Source organism: Hemitrygon akajei, chromosome 20, assembly GCF_048418815.1.
Source record: "Hemitrygon akajei chromosome 20, sHemAka1.3, whole genome shotgun sequence".
In the NCBI taxonomy this organism is placed as follows: Eukaryota; Metazoa; Chordata; class Chondrichthyes; order Myliobatiformes; family Dasyatidae; genus Hemitrygon; species Hemitrygon akajei.
The window spans coordinates 66,049,099-66,070,751 of NC_133143.1; the positions used below are offsets into that span (position 1 = coordinate 66,049,099).

The following is a 21,653-nucleotide window of genomic DNA, read 5'->3' on the forward strand; positions in this document are numbered from 1 at the left end:
CATAATCAACTCCACTGCACCAATTCAGTTTTCAATTTACTGAGGGAAAGGGGATTCAAAGAACAAGATCTCAAAGAAGTTTCATGGACTTCTGTGCTACTATGATCCCTGATACTATGATCCCTGCCCTGCCATATGCTAAGGAATCATGGACAATCTACAATTGAAAATCTCAAAAAACTAAGGGAATACCATGAACATCGCCTTCGCAAAGTCCTACAAATCAACTGGCAGGGAAAGGGAAACTGTTATGCTTTGTATCTCTAAAACATAAAGCTATTTGAAAAGGGAAAAAAACAATTCTAGTCATTCTTAGTTTTTACTGTAAGCAAGCCACACATATATCATGTGGTGGTGTGATGACATGTGCCATTTATGTACTTTTACAGAAGACCCACAATGCATTATGTAAATAACAAAATGCAAACAATATACTTACAATATCACTCAAATATTACTGGAATATTAAATACACAACACTCCTACCTGCTTATCTATAAACTTAACCCAATATAGAATGCATCTCAATTATATACACAGTATACTATATAATACAACTAATATGCAGACATCCACAGCATAGTAAATTTTAAATTGTCCCATTCAGGCCTAAAGATTTAATTGCTAAGGAGGATTTCTTACTCATGGGATCACATCTTTTTCTTAAGGGAGGTCACTCTGCTTGACAGGTGAGACTTGTGACTGAAAACTTTCTTAGATTCAGATTCTCCGTAGTGGTCATAGGAGTTGACTCTGAGTCTGCAGGAAGTGGTTCTGACAGGCTGGGACATCTTTCTTCTCCTTTTGTATGTTTTTCTCCCTGGATCTAGTTTGATCCTTGCACCTCCCCCAGTCCCCATTTCTTTCTTTCTCTTTATCCCACTCTTTTTTTTCTATTTCACACTCATCCTTTCTATCTCTCTCTCTCTCTCTCTCTCTCTCTCTCTCTCTCTATATATATATATATATATATATATATATATCTTTTTTCTTTTCAACTTCTTGCCTTTCTATTTCTCACCTTTCTTTTTCTTCTTTTTGTTTCTTGTATCTCTGAATTTGCTGATTTCATGAGAAATTAGGTTTTGTCTACCATTTTCCATTTCCATAGAATTTATGGCATTCTCCTCTTTCTCACCTTTTTCTTCTCCTTTGATCTTGGGAAGGTGCATTTAGTTCACTGGAGTATTCTCTTATTAATCCTTCTATTGCTCCCTTCACGATCTGATCTCTCCTCTTGGTCTCCTCATTCATAAATCCTCTGTTTTTGTATCTCCATTGACTCCTTTCATTTTGCCTTCAATTTTCCAGCTGGACTTTGGTCTTTGCATCTGCCTTTACAAGCATCCCTTTGTCTTTCACTTGAAGTTCATGCAATAATCTTAATGTACGCAGAGTAGATTATGGTTCTTTATACTCACAAAAACCAAATGCTTGCAACTTTCCTGAAGCTCCTTGATCTTTTGTCCAGCTTAAAACCAAGCCAACACAGATGCCTTGTGCAGGAAGGCACAGAGTCGACTGTACTTCCTTAGAAGGTTGGCGTCATTCAATGTCTGCAGTGAGATGCTGAAGATGTTCTATAGGTCAGTTGTTGAGAGCGCCCTCTTCTTTGTGGTGGCGTGTTGGGGAGGAAGCATTAAGAAGAAGGACGCCTCACGTCTTAATAAGCTGATAAGGAAGGCGGGCTCTGTCGTGGGCAAAGTACTGGAGAGTTTAACATCGGTAGCTGAGCGAAGGGCGCTGAGTAGGCTACGGTCAATTATGGAAAACCCTGAACATCCTCTACATAGCACCATCCAGAGACAGAGAAGCAGTTTCAGCGACAGGTTACTGTCGATGCAATGCTCCTCAGACAGGATGAAGAGGTCAATACTCCCCAATGCCATTAGGCTTTACAATTCAACTGCCAGGACTTAAGAACTTTTTTTTAAAGCTATTATTAATGCTTTTTGAGTTAGTGATTTAGATGCATATCATATTATTACTGAGTTAAGTATTGTATGTAATGAGTTTTTGCTACAACAAGTGTATGGGACATTGGAAAAAATGTTGAATTTCCCCATGGGGATGAATAAAGTATCTATCTATCTATCTATCTATCTATCTATTTTGCAACTAATTGCCATGAAAAACATATTAGAAGCTTTCTTCAATATGTTGCCTCCAAAAACTGTTGTAACCGGACCACTACTTTCATCACTTTCAGTTCCTCTCAGCAGCATGGTCCTTCCTTGGTCCAATATGTTTTTGAACCAGAGGCAGAGAGGTTGGCACCAACACTTGTTTGCCCTCAGCTGGACAACAATTCATGATGTACGCCATGGAGACAGTTGTAGCATTATCTAGTACAGCTCTGAATTCACTTTCAATTGACTCTATTACAGGGGATGTAGCATGCAAATTGTGGATGGATCTCCAATCAGTTGCACTTATCTCAGCCATTCACATCCCCACAATGCTGGTTCTCCTGTTTTACCAAGTACAAGCCCAATGCAGCTTGCTGGTTACTGTATTTCACTGTTACAGATGTCATACCCATAGGAGTTATCTCTTCTCCAGTGTAAATTCTTAGTTGGATATCTGCAGGCTTCAGTTCACTATTTTCGAAAAGCCGTTCAAACTCATTTTGTGGAATGACTGAAACAACCAAGCCATGTCCAATTCCATTTTAATTAATTTGTTGTTTCTTTGTAATTTCTTTGTAAGCTTCTCTATTGTTACTTTTCCCTTTGTAAATCTCAAGGCTACCCAGTCCCATGTCACTCAAAGTTCAAAGATTCAAAATACATTTATTATCAAAGTATGTATGCAGTATACAGCCCTGAGATTTATCTTCCCACAGACAGCTATGAAACAAAGAAAAACATGGAATGTGTTCAAAGAAAAATATCAAGCCCAAAACACGCAAAAAAAAACAAATTATCCAAACAGTCAAATAAAAGGGGGGGGGGGAGAAAAACACAGAATATAGAACATCAAGCCACCAAGTCAACAGAATGGTCCAGGAATATTCGCTTTCAGCTCATTTCAGTTCAATCTAGCACTGAGTTGTTCATTGACTGCAGGGCACACAGCCAGTCTGGTCTGATCAAAATTGCACACAATAGCAACAAAACAGGAGCAAGCAGACACTAGAAACACGTCATAACATGCACTGCAGAGTTCAGTCCACAAACCGCATCGATTAAACCTCGCTCAAGGCCCACGACTCCGGCACCATCCTCCGGGAGAGAGGGACCAATCAAATGCAGCCACCTTCCTCTGGGAGCAGCGAGCGAGAGCAAGAGAGAGACCGGTCACTCACAAGCAGACAATGCCAAACACCCACTTGTCTCCTGCTCACGTCCTTGTTGATTTCAACCTTCCTCAACTGTTTAACTAACAAGATCAGGGGAAATGGAGTCTCATCTTTATCACATTTTTCATCAACAGCATCCAGAGTAGTGCTCTTTTTGAAAAGGTAACCTGACTTTTTAAATCTTATTCTGTTCCCCATGCAGTCCATTTATTTTTGTCCGCCCACCATGCTCCCTGTATGTGTCCTACTTAGTTGCATTTTCTGCAAGTTTTGCCTTTAAATTAGCATTGGTCATGTGTATGTGAGCCCCTGCCACAATGTTAACATAATTTGTTCAGCTAGGAAGGTTTCTGTTCAGACACTGCATTTGTTCACACTCACTTTTATTCCTGACTGCAACTCAATTGCATCTTTATCTGCAGTTTCTGTTGTTACTGCTATTTTAACTGCTCTTTTAAATATAATTTGTGCTTTGGTTAGGAGCCATTTTTGAATGCTTTCTTGTAAGATTCCAGAAACTAAATGATCTCTCATTAAGCCCTTTACTGAACAGACAATGCTCAGACAATCCCTTCAACTTAGACACATATGCTGAAATGAACTCCCCTTCCTTTTGATTCTGTAAAACAATCTAAAATCAACAATGATTTCAGTTCTAAATGTTCTTGCATTACTTTCGCAATATCAGCAAAGCTCATTTCAGTTGGTTTGGTTGGAGCAGTTACATTTCTAAGAAAACTTTAAATCAAATTACTCAGCAAAGCTAGTACTTGTTTCTCATTGGCTATTCCATTTGCTTTATGTAAACAACAAAAAATGCTTACTCAAATAATATATTTACAATATTCAGATATTACTGAAATATTAAATGCACAACAGAAATAATTTCAGCATCCTTTTCTCATTCAATACTCAAGCAATAACTTAAAATGATGGAAACACTCAACAGGTTAGCATCAGTCAACTCCGATGGGTGGATCATATTATCTGCATGCTTGACTTAAGCGCTCTATTCAGAGATTTGTCAAGGAAAGAGATTATCAGGTGTATAGAGAAATAAAAACTACAGACACATTCTGATGAAGGGTCTCAGCATGACATACCAACTGTTTATTCTTTTCCATCTCTGATTCCTCAGCATTTTGTGTGTTGCTCTGGATTTCCAATATATGCAGAATTTCTTGTGTGTACAAGTAGGTTCTTCGTTATTTTGAAAAAATAATGATGGTCCATGACAACTCAAAATAGAAAAAGAACACTCAGGAGGCCACTACGCACACGGAGCAGTGGAAGGAGTGCAGGACATCCCAAACTGCAAACACCTGCAATATCAATCACTCACTGTGGCACAGTCTGCTGCTCTCACACAGCAGACTTCTGCCAACTCCAAACCTACAGGACTGAGTGGAAGCAAGACATCCTCAATCCCTTGAGAATGTCTAAAGAAGAAATGTAAGGAAGAATGTCTAAGGAAGAACTGCAGCCATAATTTAAGTGAGTGCCAGAGCATGCTCCTATTTCTTCTAATAAAAGGCAACTAGGCCAAGGAACAAAAGTAAGTGTTACACAATTAACAAAGGAAATTCTAGCTGTACCCATTAGAGTAGAACTAAATGCAAATTACAAAATGAGCTTTCCTGTGAAACCACGTCTCACACAAAATTCTGAATTACAAAGCTTCTGATGAATGATAATGCAAATAACAAACTCATATTTACATAGAGCTTGTCACATTCTTGTGAAGGCAGTTAAATAAATACCTTTTCAAATGTAATCACTGGTATTGCGGAGACAAATGCAGTGGCCATTTGTTGAATTGTAAAATCCAACAAACAACCCCTGAGGTTGTTTTATTTGTCCATGTTTCTGAACTGAAGAACATGACTGCAGAAACACACACAAAATGCTGGCGGAACGCAACAGGCCAGGGAGCATCTATAGGAGAAGCACTGTCGACGTTTCGGGCCAAGACCCTTCGTCAGGACTAACTGAAAGGGAAGATAGTAAGATGTTCCACCAGCATTTTGTGTGTGTTGCTTGAATTTCCAGCATCTGCAGATTTCCTTGTGTTTGCTTTTTAACATGACTGCAGAACATTGTTGGATCCAAGGAAGGCAAATGCAATTTAATGGAAGCTCAAGATGTAATAACTACATTTATTCTTGAGCAACATAAAGAAGATAAAAAATGCCAGAGACACAAAGACAGTACAGATGCTGGAATTAATTAATTTATTTATGGAGATTCAGCGTAGACTAGGCCCTTCTGGCCCTTTGAGCTGTGCTGCCCAGCAACCCCTAATTAAACCTAAGCCTAATCATGGGACAATTTACAATCAAACAGTATGTCTTTGGACTATGGAAGGAAACTGGAACACCCGCAGGAAACCCATGCAGTCATGGGGAGAATGTACAAACTCTTACAGGCAGCAGCAGGGTTCACCCTTTTGCTGGTACTGTAAAGCATTGTGCTAACCACTATACACCATGCCACCCCACAAACCTGGAGCAAGTTAGCAGATAACTCAAGCAACTCTGCAAGACAAAAGGAATTAACAGTGGTTTGGATAATGGGTAGCACAGTCAAAATATTGGGCTAAGATCCCATTCAAAGTTGCACTTTAACAAACTATATCTTGACTGCAAAGAAAGGCTCCTAGAAAATCTAATAAACTACACACTTCAGAGGTCCTTCTACCACAATACATCTTTATCATTGAACTTATGCCTTGAACTGTATTGCTGCCTTAGAATAATAAATTTCATGACATACGATGAATTACAGCTCATTTTCTTGTCTTACTTCTGTTCTTTCTTGTAAATACTTCAATTTTTGTGTAATTTGCGGTTTTTTTTCTTGTGGATTCTAGGGAGGAAGAAATCAGCGATCCAAGAGCTCAGTCCTCAAGGGTCAGTAACTTTAAATTCCCTGGCGTTATCACATCATTGTCCTGGGAACAGCATGCAAGTGGCAGCACCTCTACTTTCTTAGATGTTTGCATAGATTTGGCATGTCATCTTTGAAAGTGGAGAGTGACCAGTTGCATCATGGCCTGGTATGGAGATACCAAAGCCCAAGAACAGCAAACCCTACAAAAAGTGGTGTCTCCAGCCCAATCCATTAGAGATAAAGCCCTTCCTGCCATTGAGGACATCTACAAGGACAGCTGACACAAGCAGCATCCATCATCAAGGGCCCCCTCCATCCAGGCCATATTCTCTTCTCTCTGCTGCAATCAGGAAGGAGGTACAGGAGTCTTATTTCCCACTATGAACATGTTCAGGAGCAGTTATTAGGCTATAACCATCAGGCTCCTGAACCAGCGTGGATAACTTCACTCGCCTCAACAATGAACTAACTCCACAACCTATGGATTCTTTCAAGGACTCTACGACTCATGCTCACAATATTATTTATATTTTTTTTTGTTTGTTTATTTTTGGTATTTGCACAGTTTATCTTTTGCACACTGTTTACTTCCGTTTGTGAAGTTTTTCATTGATTCTATGGTATTCCTTTGTTCTACTGTGAATGCCTGCAAGAAACATATGGTATCATATACCTACATCAATAATAAATCTACTATGAACTTTATATGATGCTATGTGCCTGTGAAGCTGCTTCAGGCAAGTTTTTCATTGCATTTATGCTTACAGTACATGTGATTCTAAAACTGACTTTGACTCAAAGCATGTTGAGGGCATTGGAACCCTTATAGAAGTGTTTAAAATGAGAGGCAGAGATAAGGAGGATAGTACAGTCTCTTTCCTGGGGTAGGAGAGACTAAAACTAGGGCCACAGATTTTGGATGAGAGGGGAAATATTTAAAAGGAACCTGAGAGACAACTTTCCACACAGAGGATGGTGAGTATATGGAATAAGCTACAAGAGGAGGTAGTTGATGCCGGTACAATAGTATCATTTAAGATGTACTTGGATAGGTACATGGAGGGGTGGGACTTGGAGAGTTTGGGCTGAACACAGGAAATTGGGACTAACTATGTGGGCATCATGGTCAGCACAGACTCAGTGGGCTGAAGGGCCCAACACGTGCTGCATTGTTCTATGACTCTATATGTCAGTGATGACGAACTTCATTCTGATTCTTCGTATCAAGTCACTCAGCTAACATTATGCAAGTCAGTCCTTGCTACTCAAAATTTAAGTCCTCAAATACAGTAATGCTACTTAACACTTAAATCCTTAAATATAATAATCAGCAAAGGTTAAATACTGTATCATACAAGAACATCTTAATCTCACTACATTATCTAATGATCCTGAAGCAGTGATCGATGGTCAATCGAATATTGCAACCATCAATGTCAGCTGCTATCCCAATAATAAGCCCTGGATCACTAGTCACATCAAAGGCCTCCTAAACCAGAAGAAGAGGGCCTTTAAAGATGGTGATCGGTTGGAGCTTAAAAGAGTTCAGAAGGAACTCAGAGTACAGATAAGGGGGGCAAAGGAGCAGCATAGGAGGAAGCTAGAACAAAAGCTGCAGAAAAAAAGCATGAAGGAGGTGTGGGATGGGATGAAGATCATCACCAGATGCGGTGCAAAGCGGGGGGCGAACATAAGTGGAGATGTGGAGAAAGCGAACCAGCTGAACAACTTCTTCAACAGGTTCGACAGCTCAATCTCATCCTCACCGCAGAAATCCACACCAGGCTTACTTCCCTCACAGGAAAATAGCCACTCACAGGAGACCTTGCCCACGCCCAGGATTACGGCTGCACAGGTGGAAGGTCAACTGAGGAAGATCTGTACCAGCAAGGCGGCTGGACCGGATGGAGTTTCCCCACGATTACTGAGGGCCTGTGCGACTGAGCTGGGAGAACCACTACAGCGTATCTTCAACATGAGCCTGGAGCAGAGAAGAGTACCCAGACAGTGGAAAACATCCTGTATTGTCCCGGTACCGAAGAAACCACAACCAAAGGAGTTGAATGACTTCAGACCTGTTGCCTTGACGTCGCACGTGATGAAGACCATGGAGCGACTGATAATACAGAATCTGAGGCCACAAACCAGGCACGCCCAGGATCCTCTTCAGTTTGCGTATAAGGAGAAGGTGGGAGTGGAGGATGCTATCACGTATTTGCTGCACAAATCACTCTCTCACCTAGATGGGGCCAGTTGTGCTGTGAGGATTACATTCCTTGACTTCTCTAGTGCCTTTAACACCATCCAGCCCAAGATCTTAAGGCACAAACTAACGGAGATGGGAGTAGACTCTCACATGGTGGATTGGATAGTGGACTACTTGACAGATAGACCTCAGTATGTGCGGTTGGGAGACTGTAGGTCTGACACGGTGGTCAGCAGCACAGGAGCGCCGCAGGGGACCGTGCTCTCTCCGGTCCTGTTCACCCTGTACACATCGGACTTCCAATATAACTCGGAGTCCTGCCATGTGCAGAAGTTCGCTGATGACACAGCCATAGTGGGGTGTGTCAGGAATGGACAGGAGGAGGAGTATAGGAAACTGATACAGGACTTTGTGATATGGTGCAACTCAAACTACCTGCGTCTCAATATCACCAAGACCAAGGAGATGGTGGTTGACTTTAGGAGATCTAGGCCTCATATGGAGCCAGTGATCATTAATGGAGAATGTGTGGAGCAGGTTAAGACCTACAAGTATCTGGGAGTACAGTTAGACGAGAAGCTAGACTGGACTGCCAACACAGATGCCTTGTGCAGGAAGGCACAGAGTCGACTGTACTTCCTTAGAAGGTTGGCGTCATTCAATGTCTGTAGTGAGATGCTGAAGATGTTCTATAGGTCAGTTGTGGAGAGCGCCCTCTTCTTCGTGGTGGCGTGTTGGGGAAGAAGCATTAAGAAGAGGGACGCCTCACGTCTTAATAAGCTGGTAAGGAAGGCGGGCTCTGTCGTGGGCAAAGTACTGGAGAGTTTAACATCGATAGCTGAGCGAAGGGCGCTGAGTAGGCTACGGTCAATTATGGATAACTCTGAACATCCTCTACATAGCACCATCCAGAGACAGAGAAGCAGTTTCAGCGACAGGTTACTATCGATGCAATGCTCCTCAGACAGGATGAAGAGGTCAATACTCCCCAATGCCATTAGGCTTTACAATTCAACCGCCAGGACTTAAGAACTTTTTAAAAGCTATTATTAATGCTTTTTGAGATAGTGATTTAGATGCATATCATATTTTTTACTGAGTTAAGTATTGTATGTAATTAGTTTTGCTACAACAAGTGTATGGGACATTGGAAAAAAAGTTGAATTTCCCCATGGGGATGAATAAAGTATCTATCTATCTATCTATCTATCTATCTAGAGCATCCAGCATATCAAATAAAGGGAGTGTCTCACAAATGTGCTAGATGCTACCAAACATAGTAAAAACTTGGAACACAACAATAAGTCATTTAACCACATTTGTAAGCCTGCACACAAGAAAATATATTGTTAAATATAGACAGCTTCCTGTGGCTTTTCTTGACATTTAATTATCTGGCTTTGCATCAAACTGTCACTTTCCCAGCACACCAGATTTCAGAAGGAAGAATATTCTTTCTCTTGCATTAAGTTAATCAAACACTAGCTTTCTATGAATCTTCACGACAACACTCTTCCTTGGAAAAGAAAGTGCAAAGGAAGAAATGTAAAATGTTCATAATTTATTCAACCATTTCTCAGCATTTGCTAGAAACTCTAATTTCTAACAGAGGAAACTTGCTTTTAAAAACAATAGTAAACCTGCTCTTAAAAGCAAAGGGAAGTTAAAGAATGTTTCTCATATGAACTAAAACATATTTAAATCCCTCAGATTTATTATCTTCTTTTTAAATGTCTCAAAAGAAAATATTTAAGACTGGGGGAGTTATAGGAGCTTGAATTTGCACATTCAATATTTCAGGAACAGCTGCCATCAGATTTTCTGAATGGTCCATGAATACTACCTCACTATTCCTCTTTTTGCACTATTTATTTTTATTGTAACTTATAGTAATTTTTATGTCTTGCACCGAACTGCTGCTACAAAACAACAGATTTCATGACATGTCAGTAATAATAAACATGACTCTGGTTCTAAAGTGCAATAAGATTTCTGTATTTACTAACAGCAAATAATAAAAAGTTGAATGGATCTCAATAACACCTAGGAAGTTTCAATTCTTAATTGAAATATAATAATTAAGCTCCTTGTCTCCTTAATGGAGTGATCCACTAACATAAATGTAGGCTAAAAAGCAGACTTTGTATGAGAGTTTGCTAATAAATGCCAGCAGGTCCAGGACTTCAATACACGTGTGGTCCTACAGAGTAACCAAATACAGGTTTACTCCGCTATTCAAAGGTAGACCGTTCCTATGAAACGGTTCGTAAGCCGGAATGTCGTAAAGTGAAGAAGCAATTACCATTTATTTATATGGGAAAAATTTGTGAGCATTCGCAGACCCAAAAAATAACCTACCAAGTCATGCCAAATAACACACAAAACCTAATAGTAATATATAGTAAAAGCAGGAATGATCTGATAAATACACAGCCTATATAAAGTAGGAATACTTTTCTGCAATTACTGCAGCACTGTCCACCGCAGCGAAAATCTCACGCAAGCGCTCTCGGCAGCACTCGCGGCAAAAACACTCGGCGCAAGCGCTCTCGGCAGAAACAGTGTCGTTTCGCTTACTGGAATCGGGAAGACAACAAGCACACTGATGATGATGGTATGTTAGGCAGAGTTGTCGGAGGTTGGGGTGGTGGGACACTGGGGTGTCATCTTATCATCGTCTGTTTCCATCAGGGCAGGCAGGTCACCTTCTTCTATGTCTACCTGCCTCGATGTCGAAGGTCGAGGTTCGTCATCTGCTGTGGCTGATGTGGAAGGCTTGAAAATTGGCCTCGCGCATTTTTCTATCATACAGTTCTTTGTAAGCACTCAAACCATCCTGCAAATATGCCCTAAACCTACGTATCCTTTCAAAATTAAAGTCATACTTTTCTGAAATCATTGCAGTGTTGTCAATCACAGCGAAAATCTAATGCAATTGCTTTACGTTCAGTTCCTGGACGACTTCACTTTCAGGCCGTTTGCTACTGTGTTCGGTTTCAATTGTTATCCTTTCCTCTTCCTCAGCTCTTCATCTGTCAGTTCTTGGGCATGGGATGCCAAAACCGCTTCAACATCATCTTCGTCAACTTCCACAAACCCAGCCTCCTTAGCCAAATTCACTATGTCCTTACTTCTTTCACCACGATCAAAACGATTAATTATGTCTAGTTTTACGCTAAGTGTAACACCCTTACGTGCTCTTTTAGGCTTTTCCGATACCTTAGAATTCATCTTGCTAACAGATGCACAAAATAAATCGACATAAAGCACAGATGCTCACAGGCACGTGTTTAAGCAATGCCGGCTAGAATGCAGTTTCGGGGGAGGAGCTTGGCTCGGGATGCACGCTGCCTTTTTATCGTAACAGTGAAAACACCATCTGTTAGTGAAAATAGGTAACCAATGTAGGTCTTTTGTAACAGCGAGGTGTCGTAAAGCGAACATTCGAAAGACGGGGGGGGGGGGGGGGGACACCTGTTTACCCATTAACAATTGGTGTCATAGCTTTCAACATTCTTCACCAATGGACTCATGAAATCCAGTGATGAAACTGGACCTTGCTGAAGCTCTCAACATTAGCACTTGGATTCAGTGCTTGATTAAACCTGACAAGCATGTTGATACTAAAAAGTTCTTTATAATTTGTTTTTAAACATTTCAAATGTTCCTAAATGGTGCAAACTATCAATAGAATATGGATAATTTGTAAGCCTAAGGATAGAAATGGAAATGACAGGACATGTTGCCTTTTCCAAACTCCATTAAAATATATTTTATCTGCCTATTATTGAATGAGGATAGAAAATGAAATATAATGAGGGCTTAGAGCCAAGAACAAAATTTGAACAATCAAAAGGTCTGAATTTGAACTCTAGGTTGAAAGGTGCCTTGTAACAACTTCAGTAATTATATATGGATTATTACTACTTGCTATTACAAAACCTGAAAACCCTTACAGAATTAGTATCAGATTTAGTATCACTGGAATATGTCATGAAATTTATTAACTTTATGGCAGGAGTACATGATAAATAAAAATAGAGAAAGAAACTGAGCTACATTAGTGTTCATGGTTCAATGTCCATTTAGAAATTGGATGGCAGAGAGGAAGAAGCTGTCCCTGAATTGCTAACTGTGTGCCTTCAGGCTTCTATACCTCTTTCCCGATGGTATGAAGAGGGCATGTCCTGGGTGATGGGGATCCTTAATAATGAACACTGCCTTCCTAAGGCACCACTGCTTGAAGAGGCTAATACCCATGATGGAGCTGACTAATTTTACACGTTTCTGCAACTTAAATTGATCTTGTGCTGTAGCACACCCGCCCCCCCCCCCCCCCCCACCAATATCAGACAGTGATGCAGCCAGTCAAAATGCTCTTCATGGTACATTTGTAGACATTTTCAAGTGCTTTAGTTGACAAACCAAATCTTCTCAAACTCCTAATGAAATATAGCCACTGTATTGCCTTGTTTAGGTGGCATCAATATGTTGCATCATCCAAGTTAGATCCTTAGAGATATTGACACTCAGGAACTTGAAATTGTTCACTCTCTCCGCTTCTAATCCCTTTAGGTTTGTGTTCTCTCGTCTTACCCTTTCTGAAGTCCACAATCAGTTCTTTGGTCTTGCTGATGCCGAGTGCAAGGTTGTTCCTCCAACAGCATTCAACTGGTATATCTCGCACCTGTACACCCTTTTGTCACCACCTGAAATCCTACTAACAACGGGTGTATCATCAGCAAATTTATAGATGGTATTTGAGCTATGCATAGCCATGCAGTCATACATGTAAAGACAGAGTAGTAGGCTAAGCACACATCCCCGTGGAGCACCAGTGTTGATTGTCAGTGAGGTGAAGATGTTATTTCCAATCTGCACAGATTATGGTCTTCCAGTTAAGTAGTAGTGGATCCAGTTGCAGAGGGTGGTACAGAGGACTAGGTTCTGTAGCTTTTCGATCAGGACTGTAGGAACGATGGTGTTAACTGCTGAGCTATAGGTATTTGTATTGTTTGGGTGATCCAAGACTGCATGGAGACCCATTCAGATCATGTCTGTTGTAGACCTATTGTGGCAATAGGCAAATTGCAGTGGGTCCATGTCCTTCCTGAGACAGGTGTTGATTCTAACTACGACCAAAGCATTTCATCACCGTAGATGAGAGTGCTACTGGACAAGTCATTGAGGCTGCTCCTCAGGTATAATTGCTGCCCTTTTGAAGCTGATAGGAACTTCTGACTATAGCAGTCAGAGACTGAAGATATCTTTGAATACTCGCTCCAGTTGGTTGGCACAGGGTTTCAGAGCCTTACCAGGTACTCCATCAGGCCCTGCTACCCAAGAGGCTTCACCCTCTTGTAAGACAGCCTGACTTCGGTTTCCAAGACAGAGAGCATAGGGTCATTGGATGCTGCAGGGATCCTCATAGCTGTGGTTTTACTCTCCCTTTCAAAGTGAGCATAAAAGGTGTTGAGCTTGTCTGGTAGTGAAGCATCACCGTCATTCATGATGTTGGGTTTTACTTTGTAGGAAGTAATGACCTGCAAATCTTGTCAGAGTTGACGTGCATCCAATGTCACCTCTATTTTCCCGGAATTGTTTCTGGGTTCTTGAAATAGCCCTCCACAAGTCAGACCTAGTTTTCTTATACAGGCTTGGATCGCCAGACTTAAATGCCACAGCCCTCAGCCGACCATGAACCTCCTGGTTCATCCACGGCTTTTGTTTTGGGGATGTATTGTAAGTTTTTGTAGGCACACGCTCATCCACACATTTTCATGAAGTCAGTGACAACTATGGTACACTCATCCAGATGCAAAGATGACTCCCTGAACACAGTCCAGCCCACCAATTCAAAGCAACATACTAAATTAACTTTTCCATGCTTTATGAACAAAGAATGGTCACATTTATAATATCTTGAGCTACTCCTGTTTAGAGTTTGCTTGATTCAAAATCAAAACTTCAAACCCAGCACAAAGTTCATGGTTTACTAAATCAAGATCTAAAGATTAGCTTTATTTGTCACATATACATAGTGACATATAAGTATCAACACTGGTGCACCTCAGTGGTTTGTGCCTAGCCCACTGCTCTACTCTCTATATACACAAGACTGTATGGCTAGGCATAGCTCAAATACCATCTATAAATTTGCTGATGATACAACCATTGTTGGTAGAATCTCAGATGGTGACGAGAGGGCATACAAGAGCAAGATATGCCAACTAGTGGAGTGGTGCCACAGCAACAACCTGGCACTCAATGTCAGTAAGACGAAAGAGCCGATTGTGGACTTCAGGGAGGGTGAGACGAAGGAACACATACCAACCTTCATAGAGGGATCAGAAGTGGAGAGAGTGAGCAGTTTCAAGTTCCTGGTGTCAAGATCTCTGAGGACCTAACCTGGTCCTAACATATCGATGCAGTTATAAAGTAGGCAAGACAGCGGTTATACTTTATTAGGAGTTTGAAGAGATTTGGCATGTCAATAAATACACTCAAACACTTCTATTGTTGTACTGTGGAGAGCATTCTGACAAGCTGCATCACTGTCTGGTATGGAGGGGCTACTGCACAAGACCAAAAGAAGCTGCATAAGGTTGTAAATCTAGTCAGCTCCATGTTGGGTACTAGCCTACAAAATATCCAGGACATCTTCAAGGAACGGTGTCTCAGAAAGGCAGTGTCCATTATTAAGGATCTCCAACACCCAGGGCATACCCTTTTCACACTGCTACCATCAGGTAGGAAGTACAGAAGCCTGAAGGCACACACTCAGTGATTCAGGAACAGCTTCTTCCCCTCTGTCATCCGATTCCTAAATGGACATTGAATCTTTGGACACTACCTCACTTTTTAAAAAAAATATACAGTACTTCTGTTTTTGCACGTTTTTTAAAAATCTTTTCAATATACGTATACTGTAATCGATTTACTTGTTTATTTATTATTATTATTTTTATTTTATTTATTATCTTTTCTCTGCTAGATTACATATTACATTGAACTGCTGCTGCTACATTAACAAATTTTACATCACATGCCAGTGATAATAAACCTGATTCTGATTTTGATATTAGGTGAAGAATACAGGTCATGGCCGTGTGAGAGAATGAACACAATCTAGCATTGTGGTAGCACTGAAGGTATCTGGTATCAAACATTAAGGAAGAAGATGAAAATCTGATTCATCAACCCATCTGTGAACTACAATGCCTATGTTAGCATCTGAAAGGATCTTGATCATTTGCCTGGATGGGTACAATCGCAAGAAGTACTAAGATTGTACATCACCAAAATATTTCATTCATCAGTATTCTTGGCAATGGACTCAACTTTCTCTCCCTGCATGTTGGGTGAAACACATCTTATTTAGCATAGGACATGCTGTACCACAACAACAGATTATACTCACTTTGATAACGTTGCTAAGTCTCAAAAAAAGCATTACGGACGGCCTTGTCACAAGAGTCTTTGAGTGTCATCGTGGAGGCACCTTAGAACACTTGAATTCCTCTGTAAGGCCAGTGAAAGGTAGTTTGAGGATTCCTTTACCATAGACTGATGTTACTGATACACCTCAGGACACTGAGCCACTTCTTTACGAACAACGTGATGGTTTGCTTGAACTTCTTCACAGTTGTTAGTGAAACCTCTTAGACAGTGAGTGTCCAGATCACCTGGGGTAGGAGTCCAAACTGTAAGCAGCAGAGCTTCAGTTTTCCAGGTAGCATGGTCTTGTTGATGTTATCCAGGCCATTGGTGAAGAGCTCCTTTAGTTTCTGCACTTGCTCTTTGTCTGTGAGGCTGGTGTTGTACCATCTACCTAGGCTTTTCAGACACTGTTGGAATTGAGTCATCACTAATTGTTATGAACCCCGTAACTGGGTCACTTACCAGCAAAGATAGAGAGGTCCGTTGAAGTCTGATGGTTCTATTTTTAACAGTATTTATTAGTAAAAATACACAAAAAATGTCAATGCAAATATACAGATAATATACGTCGTCAATACTAAATCTAAAAGTGCGGGTATAATAATAATCAATAAGAAATAAGCTCTATCGTTGTCTAGGGGATAATGTATTGTCCGATGGAAATATAAAAGTCACTCAGTTCATGCAGGCTGCAGCCTTTGGGGACCGCTGAGTTTTCAATGGTTGGAGAGAGAGAGAGTTTTGGGAGAAAAACTTGGCGATTCCTTTTATGATTTCGATCCGTCGGAGTCTCGTTGGTGTGGCCATTCACTTGTGGCCTCTTCTTTAGCTAAGCCGTTCTTCCGTGATGAGCCCGCCCCCTGGCAAGGGAGGACGCACACAAGCCCTCACCGGCGTTCGCTATAAAACGCTGTCACTGGATTTCCAGCGTTTCTCCTGGTGCGTCTAAAGGGGTTGTTCCCCAGACCCTCTTTTATCCTTACTCACGGGGTCTCAGATGTCAATCAGGTTGGGATGATGCAATCCCTCAACCAGCCCACTCTGGTCATCCCCGATGGGCTTCAATGAATAGTACAGTACTCAATACACAATTCCGTCTCCAAGAGACAATGGCCGTTATCAGTGGCTTTGTTTCGCTGAGGCCAGGACACATTCCAAACCTTGTGGATTCTCTCTCATTTCCTGGGTCCCAGACCCGAATTAATAGCGATCTTGCGATTCTCAAAAAGGAGGGGGCGACTTTGTATCCTTTGGCCCCTCAGAGTTGTGGCACATTCGTAACATAATAAAGAACTTCCAATCTCTGCCTTGTTGTGGTAAAATCTGCTGTTGTGAAGCAAAATTGTAGGTCTTGAAAGTACAACTTCACCAGTGTTGTGATGGGCTCTGCTATCTGGATGAAGTCAAATGCTTCCCAGAGGAGTGCATGGAGAATTGAGCTGAATGCATTGGCGAGGTCCAGGAAGATCACATAGAAATTTCTTTTGTCCTTCCTAGCTGCTTGGATCTGGTGCCATTTCATACTTGTATGTTCCAAACACCTGAAGAACCCTGGAATTCCTGCTTTCTGTACAGATGCATCAATGTACTTGTTTCTCACCAGGTAGCTGGCCTGCCTCTGTGCTATTACAGTGAAGAAGACTTTCCCTTTGACGTTCAGAAGGCAGATTGGTTAAGACAGACTGATGTTTTCTGCATCCTTATCTTTTGGAATCAGGACACCGCCAGTCCTTCGCCACGCTTTGGGTATTATTCACCTCTGCCACACCACCCTCATAAGCCCCCAGAGAAACCTCAAGACGTCCCTTGAGTTCTTATAAAGCCTAGATGGTACTCCATAATGCCTGGAGCAGATGCCATTCTTGCTCATCAGACTGCCTTCTCCACTTCTCTTCATTTTGATGGGTTAGAATCCAGGTGGTAGGTGGGGGGCTGAATTGGCGGGATGTCGGATTGAATTATCATATGTTCTTGCCTTTTCAAGTCAGTTTGAATCTTTTCCAGGTGCTCTTCCAGTTCCTGTTTTGACATTTTCAGTTTCACTTTTTTCCCCAGTGTGGAAAGATCTTTAATGAATTTTAAAGTCTATAGAACTGTGTTCTTTTTTTTTCTTTCTTTCTGCACAGCTTCCTTAGGTTCTCAACTCTTCGTAACTGTGTCAGCTGGCTCTTAATGACCGCTTGAATTTGGTTGAGGCGTTCCCCCTCACTATCTGGTGCTTTCTTCCATTGTTTCCTCAGCTGTCTTCTTTCTCAAACCAATCGCACTATCTGCTGCTGCCTCCTGGACTTTATTGGTGGTGATGATGTCTTTCCACTCTTCCTTGCGCTAACTCCAAAATGCTCTTCCCCATGGCAATAGATGATGTGTCCCATTGTATCCAACTTCTTTTCCATTTAATTGCTCCAAAACTTGTTGATGGTTTCCCAAAGTTTCTTTTCAGCAGCTTTGGGCTACTTCTCAAGTGGTCTGTGCCCTTTGATCTTTCTCTCCTTAGAGATGTTGGTGGTTGGGTGGGACCCTAAGCTAGGATTTCTATGCTAACCTCCTCAATGACAGGAGTGCTAATGCTCTGTGAACTTTGGTTTGTGTCCGGCCACTGTGCTTCACTTGAATTAGTTGATTGACTTCGCAAGAGGTACAGGTCAATGCAAGGCTGCTCACTCAAGCACCCTTTCCTTTCCTCCCTTGATGGATCTTCGACCCCTTTTCTGATGTTACTTTCTCTCACCCACACATGAACACCTGACGCTGTGTCCCACTACTGCTGCTGGTGTTTTGGTGATCCCTTGTGCAATACTCTTTTTATTCACAGTAGATTCCATTACGAAGTCTGTAGCCATGTTATCAGTCATTGAGATATCTTGCAGGCTCTAGGGGCATCTTCCTTTTTCATAGCCATTAATGGCTGTCTCCAACATGCTGAGACAGCATTGAGGACTGCCACCATGGGTAGCTAGCCCATGTCAGCCCCATTGGGGTCGATTCCCTCCTGTCAGCTGTTTTTCCATGCTGTCACAAGGTCTTGCCCTTGTCGTCAGCTGCCCTTTCACAGCAGTCACTGGACAGGTCCAGTTAATCAAAATCAAAAAACACAGGATAAGATGTTTATAACTCTCGTGCCAAAGGGTCTTGAACATTTGCTTGAGATTGCCTTGATGTTGGGAGTGGCACAGGGTTGACACACAGGGGCTTTTAAGTGGGCACCCTCCTTTAATATTTTATGAAATACAGAGAACAAGACAGTATGAGTACTCCAACTTGAACATCTGTCACTATTCTTTCACCAATACAAAGCCAATAGTCTAGAATATCTATCCTGAGTCAAGCTGCAAGCACTAACACATTAAAAACTAATTCCAAGGAACCTCCCCAGCATCATTTACATTTTCAGAACAGAATGGAAAAACTACTGTTCATTTTTCTTTTTATTGCTCTGAGTTTTCTCACTGCTTAGTTCATACAAGTATCTTTTCCCAACATCTTTATTCTCAATTTCTCTGCAGTTTTCCCCCTATAATGTGTCTGCATCACCTGTATACCATTTTTAATTCAAAATATCTTCTTGTAATACATGGTGATTGGCCACATGCGCACTTGCCACATTCTCACAATTGATCTGACACGGTAGTTTGGTCATTATTCAATCCTGTTATTGATCAATCTGTTGAATCTCTTTTATCTTTGTTCCTCTGCAATGTGACAATCATTAAATGTAGTTTGCAGAAGCACATGAAATTTTCACCTGTGTTAATCTATCCAACAGATATATAAAATGAAATAATTAAAAAACGTTGATTCCTGGAATCTAACACAATAATGTCATTCTTAATGGTTATAAGCATGTGTGTAAAAACAGATATTTGAAACAGCCCCAAGTAAAACAAATTGCAGTTCAGTGTCCAGTATATAACCACCAATGACAAAAAGTATATTTAATTATACAATATGCTTTTGCACACTGGTTGAACATCCAGTTGATGCAGTATTTCATTGATTCTATTATAGTTATTATTCTATTATCGATTTATTGAGTATGCCCACAAGAAAATGAATCTCAGGGTTGCACTTGGTAACATATATGTACAGTCAGCCCTCCTTATCCGCGAGGGATTGGTTGCAGGACCCCTCGCGGATACCAAAATTCGTGGATACTCAAGTCCCTTATTCAACCTATATCAATGCAGTGGACCTTAGGACCCAGCGGAACCCAAGACCTTATTTAACCTGTCTCAGTGCGGTGGACATTAGGACCCAGCAGCAGAGATCTGAATCTGCAGTGTTTCTGTTAATGAAAATTATGGTTTTATATTGCTATATTTCTTCACTATTCTTGGTTGGTGTGGCTGTAAGGAAACCCAATTTCCCTCGGGATCAATAAAGTATGTCTGTCTGTAGCTACTTCTGACTCCATGGCTCTTTTGAGTCACAGCCATCTTGAGGCCCTCTCTGCCACATCGGTGGTACTGTGGATGGCTCTCCTCTTCCTCTCTCCCTCGATGCCCAAATTGCTGAAGGCTCTGGCTAAGGAACGGGCTGCGAATCCCCTACATCCAACCTCATTTAGGAGGCACCTCGCTCTCCATCCAGCCTGCTGACAGTTGCTGACCAGTCCTGCGCACAGAAATAGGCCCTTTGGCCCATCAAGTATGTGCCAAACTATTAATCTGCCTAGTCCCATTGACATGCGCCCACCATAGCCTTCCATACCGCTTCCATGTACCTATCCAAATTTCTCTGGCATCTTATTCTACATTCTCACCACTCTCTGAGTGAAGAAGTAGACCAAAAGGCATAGAAGCAGAATTAGGCCACCTGGCCCATCAAGTCTGCTCCACCATTCAATCATGGCTGATCCTTTTTTCGTTATCTGCTCCTCAACCCCAGTTACCAGCCTTCTCCCTGTAACCTTTGATACCGTGTCCAATCAAGAATCTATCCATCTTTGCCTTAAATAGACCTATCTGCCACAGCTGCACGTGGCAACAAATTCCACAAATTCACCCCCCTTTGGCTATAGAAATTTCTGCGCATCTCTGTTTTGAAAGAACGCCCCTCTATCCTGAGGCTGTGCCCTCTTGTCCTAGACTCTCCCACCATGGGAAACATCCTTTCCACGTCTACTCTGTCTAGGCTTTTCAACATTCAAAAGGTTTCAATGAGATTCTCCCCCCCTTCTGAATTCCAGTGAGTACAGACCCAGAGACATCAAACGTTCCTCGTATGATAACTTTCATTCCTGGAATCATTCGTGTGAACTTCCTCAGGACCTTCTCCAATGCCAGCACATCTTTTCTATGAGGGGCCTAAAACTGTTCACAATACTCAAGGTGGGGCCTCACCAGTGCCTTATAAAGCCTCAGCATCACATTCTTGCTCTTGTACTCTAGACCTCTTGAAATGAATGCTAACATGACATTTGCCTTCCTCACCACTGACTCATCCTGCAAGTTAACCATCAGGGTGTTCTGCACAAGGACTCCCAAATCCCTCTACATCTCAGACTCCAGGATTTTCTCCCCGTCTTGAAAATAGTCCATACATTTACTTCTTCTACCAAAGTGCATGACTATGCATTTTCCAACATTGTATTTCAAGTACCCCTCATTGTTCCTTTTAAACACTTCACCTTTCACCTTTAACCCATGACCTCTACTTCTAGTCTCACCCAACCCAACCTTACCTGATTTACACTCCCCATAATTTTGTATCCCTCCATCAAATCTCACCTCATTCTCCTGCACTCTAGGAAATAAAGTCCCAACCTATTCATTCTTTCCCTATATCCCCGGTCCTCAAGCTTTGCCAACATCTTTG

General features: G+C 41.5%; 1 protein-coding gene across 1 annotated transcript in view; it reads right to left on the reverse strand.

Moving 5' to 3' along the window:
• Nucleotides 1-21,653, reverse strand: part of cmc1 (C-x(9)-C motif containing 1) — a 75,564-nt gene that overhangs the window by 52,793 nt on the left and 1,118 nt on the right. The window lies entirely within an intron of this gene.